Genomic DNA, 9,024 nt, shown 5'->3' with positions numbered 1-9,024 from the left:
GCCTCACAAAGGTTGGCAAACCATGACTTGGCACCACATTTTGGAGAATTTTTCTCAGACACAGGCGTTCCAGAAGAGCTTATTCTCTGAACAATGAGAGGTAGTCTGCAGACTTGTCCAGAGACATACTCTGAGCATATATGGTACATAGAGGACTGAAGCTGGCTTGTTAAAAATATAATGTAATGGTGTCACACACCCTTGCGGTAGAGCACACTGTGACTCAACCATAGCGAGTCAGAGTTTCAGACACAAACAGTCCCCAAATCTGTCTGAAGATCCCAGATATTGAACCAACGAAATTTTGCATGCAAAGCCTGTGCTCTACCTCTCATCCATGGTCCTTCCCTGACTGGTCACTTCCGACTGACTCTGATGTCATCTTTTGTGACCTCAGCAATTAACATGCAGGGAAGGAATCCAACCCAGCAATCATTCTTAGACACAATGTCTGCCATAATAATGTAATGTTGAAAACTTTCCAAAGGAGAAAAACAAATCAATCCCCCCCCCCCCCCGGGGTGAGTTATTATAACATTGACATCTTGAGTGCTACGTTTTCCCTCACAAACAACTGAAGACCGAAGTCTATACATTGCTAATTTAATTATGTTCACTTCCTGGAAGTCATTGCTATTGATTACAGTGATGTATAAACAATGCTTTGACATTTGGCAGGGAACTCCTCTAGATTATGTTTTAGGGAAACAACCTCAATGATCTAACTGTAAAGTCTTACTAAGGTTGTGTTCTTCCAAATATTTAACTGTAAGAGCCATTGAATATAGGAGCAATCATTTCCAAATGAACATGTACAGTTGTACTTTGGTTCTCAAATGGCTTGGTTGCCGAACAAATTAAACCGTACTTCTCTAACTTGGTAGATACACTACAAAGAGCAGTTCTTGAGGCGTTTAAAGTTAATAGTATCCCACTCACCACCACCACCCACTACCTCTCTTCAGAAGCAGCTTAACATGTCTGTCATGTTGCTGTAAATTTTCACATTCCACAGATGATAAAGCGAGCAGAAAGAGAATACTTTGTTTCTCGTGATTCCTTGACTGAATGGATACTTGACTCACGATTGCTGGGTTTAACACTCAATCTGCTAGTTTGGGAATCCCCAATGAAAGGCTTCTGGGCCAAATTGACACACACACACACACACACACACACACACACACACTTGATCCCTCAGTTGCAACCCAAGAGAAATACAGTTGTACCTTGGATCTCAAATGGCTTAGTAGCCAAACAAATTGGCTTCTGAACGCTGCAAACCCAGAAATAAGTGTTCTGGTTTGCAAACATTTTTCAGAAGCCGAACATCCGACACAGCTTCCGCTTGAGTGCAGGAAGCTCCTGCAGCCAATTAGAAGCCACGCCTTGGTTTTCGAATTGTTCCGGGAGTTGAACAGACTCCCAGAATTGATTGAGTTTGATAATCAAGGTACCACTGTATGAGATTGGCAGTAGAGGTGACCTCCTGCCAACCACATCACTGCCACTTACTGTGAGGTAGAAGGGGGAGGAGTGAGGAGCTGCCATGGTGCAAATGCACCAGCAGAATCCATCTGGTTCTTCTACTGGTGTGTTTGCACCATAGTGACCTCACCACAGCTTTCGCCTCCTCGTTTACCTTCCAGTAAGCAACGTGGACGATGGGAGGTCAGGTGAGTGCCACCATCCTGGCCTACTGTTGGGGATTGGACTGCACTTGGACTTCCTTAGTGCTAAGTATTCAGGTTTATAAAAGCCCATCAAACTTTGAAAGTTTTATCTTTATTGCTTTAGCTCTGACAACTGGAAATAAAACTGTTAATGAGAGCTTGGTCACTTTATACACAGTCCAGTTGATTATAACTATTTTAACCTGGTAACTGGAATCAGCAAATGTAGGATTAATTTTAAGCCAATGGTATTACGTGTTGAAGAATGAAGAATGTTGATGTAACTCAGACAGAGTTAAAAAGGAAAGTTTTTGTGAGTGTAGAATTATCACTTGGTTTCCAGAAACTCAAAAGTAATTCACAGTATATAAAGAAGAAGAAAAACTCAATGGCATTGTGATAGTAAAATGCTTCAGTTGCCAATGACTTGGGAACTGTGATGTCTTTTACCACAGCCAGATCAACTGCTGACACTGGATTTCTTTTCCCCACTTCCCTATTTTTCCCCTATCTTTTTCTCCAAAAGGCCTCCCATACTGTCACCCCAAGTAGCTGTGAGTAATGTTTCCTCTATTGAACAACTTTCATCATTCATTCCGCAATGCTTCAGTTTGCTTTCATGTTTTTTCCTGCAGCAATGTAGTGTGTTGGCTAATGCATTTATGCTGAATATAATAAATCAAAGAAGTGTGCCGCCTCTGCCTTCTGAATCTACCCCTCTAACAGCAAGTTCTTGCAGAAAACTGCAAGGCCAAGGTATTGGAACTCAAGACAAAGAACCCCTCAGTTTAGCAAGAATCTTTAAAATCCACTGAGGTTGGCTTAGATTCTAACTAAATCAATGAATACAGGTTGCCAGAGATTAATCTAGCACCATGTAAGATTATTGTGTCAGTAAGGAAACTGTTGGGCAGGAAAAAGATGCACAGCTGTTGTGTCCTGAACTATATACCACAACATTCCACCTCTATAGTAAAAAGAATTGTTACCTGTCCACTTTTTCTCTCTTACCTACCCCTGGCAAGGTATTACAAAATGTTCACATTATAAAACAAGGTACAAAGCTAAATCCTTTAGACTATTACAATTAATAAAAATTATTAGTGGAAAGATCAAGATAATTATAACTCTTTATTTCCAAATTAGCAATTGATTTTGTTGATTTCTTACAAACCACCAAGATTTTCATCAAGTCAATGTCCTCCAGTCTGTAGTTCTTCTATGTATATCAATACTGAACCCAACAATCTGAGCATTCCCCGTCATTTTCTTTCTTTCTTTTCCTGCCAACATTGTCCAATACAACAGGGGGCCTGATGATCAGTCTCAGGGTGTTGGGACTATGCAAAAGGTCTTTCTGTGGTTAAAGGATTCAGTCCCAGTCTGAGATTCAAAGAAAAAAGCCTTCAGTACTGCCAGATGAGTACCACTGATCTATGTCCGAATTTCTTGGCCTCCTTCCAGAACGCAAGCAGTTCAGAGCTTTAGTTCCCCTATTCATGGATTTATTCTGCTAAGGCTGTCTCCCTGTTTTTTATTGCCAAGAGGGAGTTGTGCTATCAATACACATGTGACATATGATGTTTGCTTGATGCCATGCTATGACTCTAAGCACAGAGTTAACTATTCTGTTTCCCATAAGGTACACTGTTTTGCTAGGGGCATTTCAGAATCTCTATGCATCCAGCGGGGGCTGTATTGTGTGTTAGATTTGATGAAACTTCACAGGAAGAAATGAGCCCCATTGATAGATAGATAGATAGATAGATAGATAGATATAGATAGATAGATAGATAGATAGATAGATGATAGATAGATATTCAAAGGTCTTCCCCTCCTGCCCTCCTCATAGTGTTTTACACTTAATGATTTATATTAGCAACGGCAGGTTTTATCTTGATTGCAGGCTGAGCCATTTGTCAAAGTGAAGAAAATATTTCATTCATTTACCAGCATGGCAGTCTAGTAGCCTACCAGTACCGAAGGCATTTCGTCAACATTCTTACTCATATTCTTACTGCAGATCTGAAAGCCTTGATTCAGAAGTCTCACTACTGCTAGTGGAATTTATTCTTTAATAAAGAGATGCAGAATTGCATTCACAGTTTTTTTTTGTAGGTGATGAGGCCCATGATCCTAAGAGCCCTTACAAGGAAGCCATTCATATTGAATTCCTGCTCAGTAAGGAACAGTGCTATTTAGAAGTAAGACCCATTGAGTTCAGCATGATTTACTTCATGGTATAATAACACTGTTGCCTGTGTTAAATGTGACACATTTAGAAAGTCAATGAAAGATCCGAAATCTTATTCTATCAGGTTTTGTCACTTATAAATTTGCTATTATTTCTGCTATTTCACCACCCCCAAAAACTACTAAGGTGATTCTGTCAGCTGCTGGTAAGTTGCCTCTGTATCATTTCCAGAATGAGTGTGTGGAGGAAAATTGATGCCAAAAAAGATCAAACATACACAGTAAGATAATTGATCTTACATATACACTATATCAATGGATTAGGCCTTGAACCCAGCAAATTTTTGACTCTCTAGTGCTTCAGAGAAACCATTACAGTTTATGCTATCATCAGAATAGATTAATCAGTAAATAACATATTATAAATGTAAAAACACCCACCAACATGTATATATAAAGAATTGCTTAGCAGATTCCTGAATCTGGAAATCATTAAATAAAACCGGCATAGTAAAACATTCAGACTTTGTTAATTTATCTTAGCGTAGGCCAACTAAAAATGATTGAATATCAGAACAGACCGTCATACTGCCACCATGCAAAATGAAATCATAGAGATGACTTCAGAAAAAAATAATGTCTACTTTAGAAAGAATATCACATTTTGTATAAGCTGGAGATGGTAGACAATAAATGTCTAGTCAAGTTACTCATCAATATGAATAGCATCAACATAAAAAGAAGAGAAACAGAGAGAAAGTCTCAACATTTATTATGATGGTAAATTGGAGAATTGCTCCTACATTGTCCCAGCATTCTTCTGATATGTCCTAGGATGCTCTTATCTGTGTAGGATTTTCCCCAGACTTTGCAACCACAACACTTACTACCTGAGCCACTTATGCACAACAACATTTCACAACTGCATGAACAGGACAGATAAAGCAGTTGCATGCTTGTCCCATGCTTGTCTGTGGACAAGGGACTCTGGGAGATTTCTGATTCATTTGATTTTCAGAGTGCCAACTGGGAGAAAACTGATATTCTGACTAATTTTCTAATACCATGGCACAGTTGTACACTGCTGAAGAAACAGTTGTTATATTCCTTCCAGACTAAATGCGCATTTAGTCTCCCAACCACTGTTTGATCAAATTTCTTAATTACTGGAGTACCATCTTTCTTCTGCACATATATGCCTGCATCATAGATGTATGGCATTCTGGAATCACAACACAGCCATGATTTTATGACATAAATTTTGTGGGTTTTGATGGCATATACTGCCTCACTGGACTTCTTCCTATGTGAACAGCACTAATTGTCCATAAGTTGTGACATTTTCATATGGCACAAGGCTCTATGCCACAGTTCCTGCACAGAAGGCAAGCTTGTAGCTCACATTGATAGCTCAGAGTTGAAGCTGATAATCAAATCTGAGGACTGTATTGATTCTTTTGAAGGAGACCTGTGACACTATGCACCGGAAGTGTGGAAGGCAACCCTCAACAACACATTCTGCAAAGACCTTTCCATAAACAGAGAAAGGTCATCTAAAGATCCTTGTTTGTCAGTTGCCATTAAATATGGCCACCAGCTGAAGTCAGGGTGCAGTTTGCTTGCAAACATTTGCAGATGCAATTGGGGTCTCAGGGACCACAACAGCCAGGATACTAAATTTTGTGCATGGCTGAGGACTTCCTGGAGCACAGAGTCTGACATAAAGGGCAGCATCCAACTAAAGAGTTCAGCTAAAGCAAGGAGTTTTAGCTGCACAATAGACCCTCTCCAGCCTCTCATCTCCTTGCATGCCCCATAAATTTTCTCTGGAGGGTTGGAAGAAACCCTGGAACAGATTTATGGGGTTTGTGGAGATAGAAGAGGGCAGGGGAGTTCAATTCCACAGCTAAAATCCTTTGCATTAGTGGAACTGTTTAGTAGGATACCACCCAAACATTTTATGATTCTCCTGCTGCTGTGATCTAAACCACTGAGCCTCTTGGGCTTGCTGATCGGAAGGTTGGTGGTTTGAATCCATGCAACGGGGTGAGCTCCCATTGCTCTGTCCCAGCTTCTGTCAACCTAGCAGTTTGAAAGCATGCCAGTGCAAGTAGATAAATAAGTACTGCTGCAGCGGGAAGGTAAACAGCATTTCCATGCACTCTGGCGCTCATCATGGTGTTCCATTGCACCAGTAGTGGTTTAGTCATGCTGGCCACGACCTGGAAAGCTGTCTGCAGACAAATGCCAGCTCCATTGGCCTGAAAAGCGAGATGAGCGCTGCACCCCATAGTTGCCTTTTGTCAGGGAACTGCCATCGGAAGGACAGGAGGTGCAAAGGCTCACTGAGGTTGAGAGAGACGTAGCAGCAGAAGAGGGAACCAGTAGGGGGAGAGCAGGAACTTCAAGGGAAGGTGAGTCGGAGGGATGGCTCAGAGACGCTTCCAGCGAAAACAGCGGGGAGGTCTCAGGACCTCCTATAGGGACACCCATTCCTCGCCGGAAACTGTCACGCCGAGAGTCCAGAAGACGTGTTTCCGTTAAGGAGCTTTTATGTTGGAAACGATTCCGAAAGCAGCCACTTTCGGATTCTGCTAGCGATTGACGCAGCCATGCTGGAGGGGCTCCGTCACAGGGAGAGGTTTGAAAACCTGATCAAACTCTGAGGGACTGGCCTTTTACGCACAAGCAGCTCATCATCCCATCACACCTTTGACTGGACTTAACCGCCCAGGGGTCCTCTACCTTTTTTACCTTACTGCCTAAATGTGTTTGTCCCCACTTGCTGATAGAGGACTAAAACAAGATTTTTGGGGTCCCTTTTCAAAACAGGTATTTTGCCTTGTGTTAGATCAGGAATGAGATTCAGCAAGAAATTAACGGACTCACACAGCAAGTGTCTTTTCTATTTTTTAAAAAAACCCTTTAATGTGATGCAGATTAATAATAATGCTGGATGAATACATTTGCATCTGTGTCTATTTGCAGGCCTCCTTGAAATATCCTGAAGCGAGCACACAGTTGGAATGGCACAAAGTGGAACAAAGGTGACATTGGCATTTAAAGAGGATTCATTGCTCTGAAAGTTTACAAGAGCCAGGGGCAACTTGCATGGGGAACACCTGTGCTTCCTTCTAGTTACAACTGGATTGTACTCAAGTAGCTCTTATTTCTTACAGCAGCGTATCCAGCAGGTACCTTGGGTTGATGGGTTAAGGAATCGTTTGTTTTTAATCATCAAGGGAAGAGACCCAACTCAGTGGCTGATTCCACTAGGGAGGAAGTAGGCATTCAATTAGGGCTTCTTAACTATGCATGGAATTCCTGCTTGTATTACAGTGAGCAAAATCAAGGCAGACCCAACCCACCTCTAGCAAGTCGCCTGCCTCAATTATGCTCATACCCAATCCTGCCTTCCTCTGCCTTCTACTAACTCAAGTTACTGTGGGAAAGGCAGTGTGTAGTAAACAGAGGAGGATGCTAGAGATGATGGCAGGATTGAGTATCTTGTCTCACTGGGGGTGGGTGGATCTGAATATATGCTTCACCATCCTGGTGGGAAAAGATGATCTGAGCATTATTTCCAGGCAAGAAGAGGCCTTTTGATGAGAGGAAATAATACTCCCAGAACCTTCTTTTCCTCCTCTTCTTCAAGCTGGCACTTTCATCTGCTCCCCATTTTTCATTTGGTGGAGAAGGTCTTTGTACTTCCATTAGTATAGAAATGATACATTCTGGTGTGTGTGTGGGGGGGGAGAACCCTCCCATGAAGAACTGCGGTCACAGAGTTCAAGGCACAGCATCTTGTATCTCTAGTAAACCCCAGCTGCAAATGCTTTCATAGATTCCCCAGATTCTCTAGTCTAGATTCCATTCCTAGCTTTCATCGAACACTACAATTTAGTCATTCTGAACTCCCATTAAGCGATATGATGCACAGTTCTTTTGATAAAGACATGTCTGGAAATAAGCACTCGGTGTACCGCATTACTAAATATTTCAGTTTTGCTATAATGGTAGACTTGTATAGAGAAAATTGTCCAGTGATACTTCTGGAGAAGTATGGTCTGCCTGTACTCTGGAGAAAATGTATTCCATTTTCACTGCTTTCCCTCCAGACATTTATCTTTGGATGCCAGGCTAAGAGACAACAATATCAGTGTGTAAGGATTTTGGTCTTTTCCTCCAAGCCTTTGGAAATATATGGTGGACTGATAAAGCAATGCAATACAGAAAGCTGCCAAAACAGATAAAATCTGTCAACCTAGATGCTTTACATCATCATAGGGTTCCCTCCCCCTTTGTTTTGATTTCTCTCCCTTCACATTTTTCCTCTCTACATCTCTGCTTTATTCTTGAAATACGTTCTGAGGAACAAGTCTCTGACATGTAAAAATCCAAAGCTTATCTGAATAGAAACATCCTTTGTGCCAACACTATATATTTGCTGGATTCTTTAGATGAAGATTAGCAATTTGGGGAAGGAAAAAGTGGAAGCTAAGCTGAGCAGGATTCCAGAAAGATGAGAGAGACCCAATGTTGAAAGCTGTCCCAAGTGTTTGTTACCCCTAATGTCTGTGTTAGATGAGCACCATTGATAATCTAAAGCAGGAATAGGGAATCTGCAGTTTCCCAGACGTAGTTGGACTCCATCAGCCCCAGCCAGCATGGCTAGTGGTCAAGGATGATGGGAGTTGGAGTCCAACAACATCTGGAGGGCCATGAGTTTCCCATAAGTAATAGTGGGTTAATTCCTCATTCCCCACAGCAAACTGATTATCTCTTTCCATGACCCACCTGCATGTGATTCATATCTGTCAGGCCCGGTCCTACCATTAGGGAGAGTGGAGTGGTTGCCTTCAGCAGCAGATGTTGGGAAGCACTGGCAAGGTATTGAGATTAGAGCTGTGTGTGCCATGTGACTTGAACTGCATGCTCTAAGCTAGCCTTAAGGTGCAGAGGAGGAGATTACTCCATCACCAAGCAAGATTCAGCTGCCCGTGGGGTTGGTTTTGGTATGTGGAATGAGTGAGGATGCCATCTTGTCATTTACTTCAGGCAACAAAATGTCTTGGTCTTGCACTTGTAAAGCTAGGCAGCTGGATGATTCAGCGTTATTACAAAACCTGGCAATCCATGAGTGTGCTGCAATTTAGAA

The 9,024-nt window shown here is 41.8% G+C and overlaps 1 long non-coding RNA gene across 1 annotated transcript; it reads left to right on the top strand.

Annotated features, from left to right (window-relative positions):
* Nucleotides 1–2,198: 2,198 nt before the first annotated feature.
* Nucleotides 2,199–8,157, top strand: LOC310678966. The gene is made up of 3 exons (XR_014512068.1): nt 2,199–2,227; nt 6,855–6,913; nt 7,985–8,157. It is a non-coding gene; the product is annotated as an uncharacterized lncRNA (long non-coding RNA).
* The last annotated feature ends 867 nt before the right edge of the window (nt 8,158–9,024 follow it).

Source organism: Podarcis tiliguerta (assembly GCF_965153285.1).
Source record: "Podarcis tiliguerta genome assembly, chromosome: 5".
Taxonomy (NCBI): domain Eukaryota; kingdom Metazoa; phylum Chordata; class Lepidosauria; order Squamata; family Lacertidae; genus Podarcis; species Podarcis tiliguerta.
The sequence above is the reverse complement of the archived record's forward strand: the minus strand, read 5'-3'. Positions and strand labels throughout refer to the sequence as shown.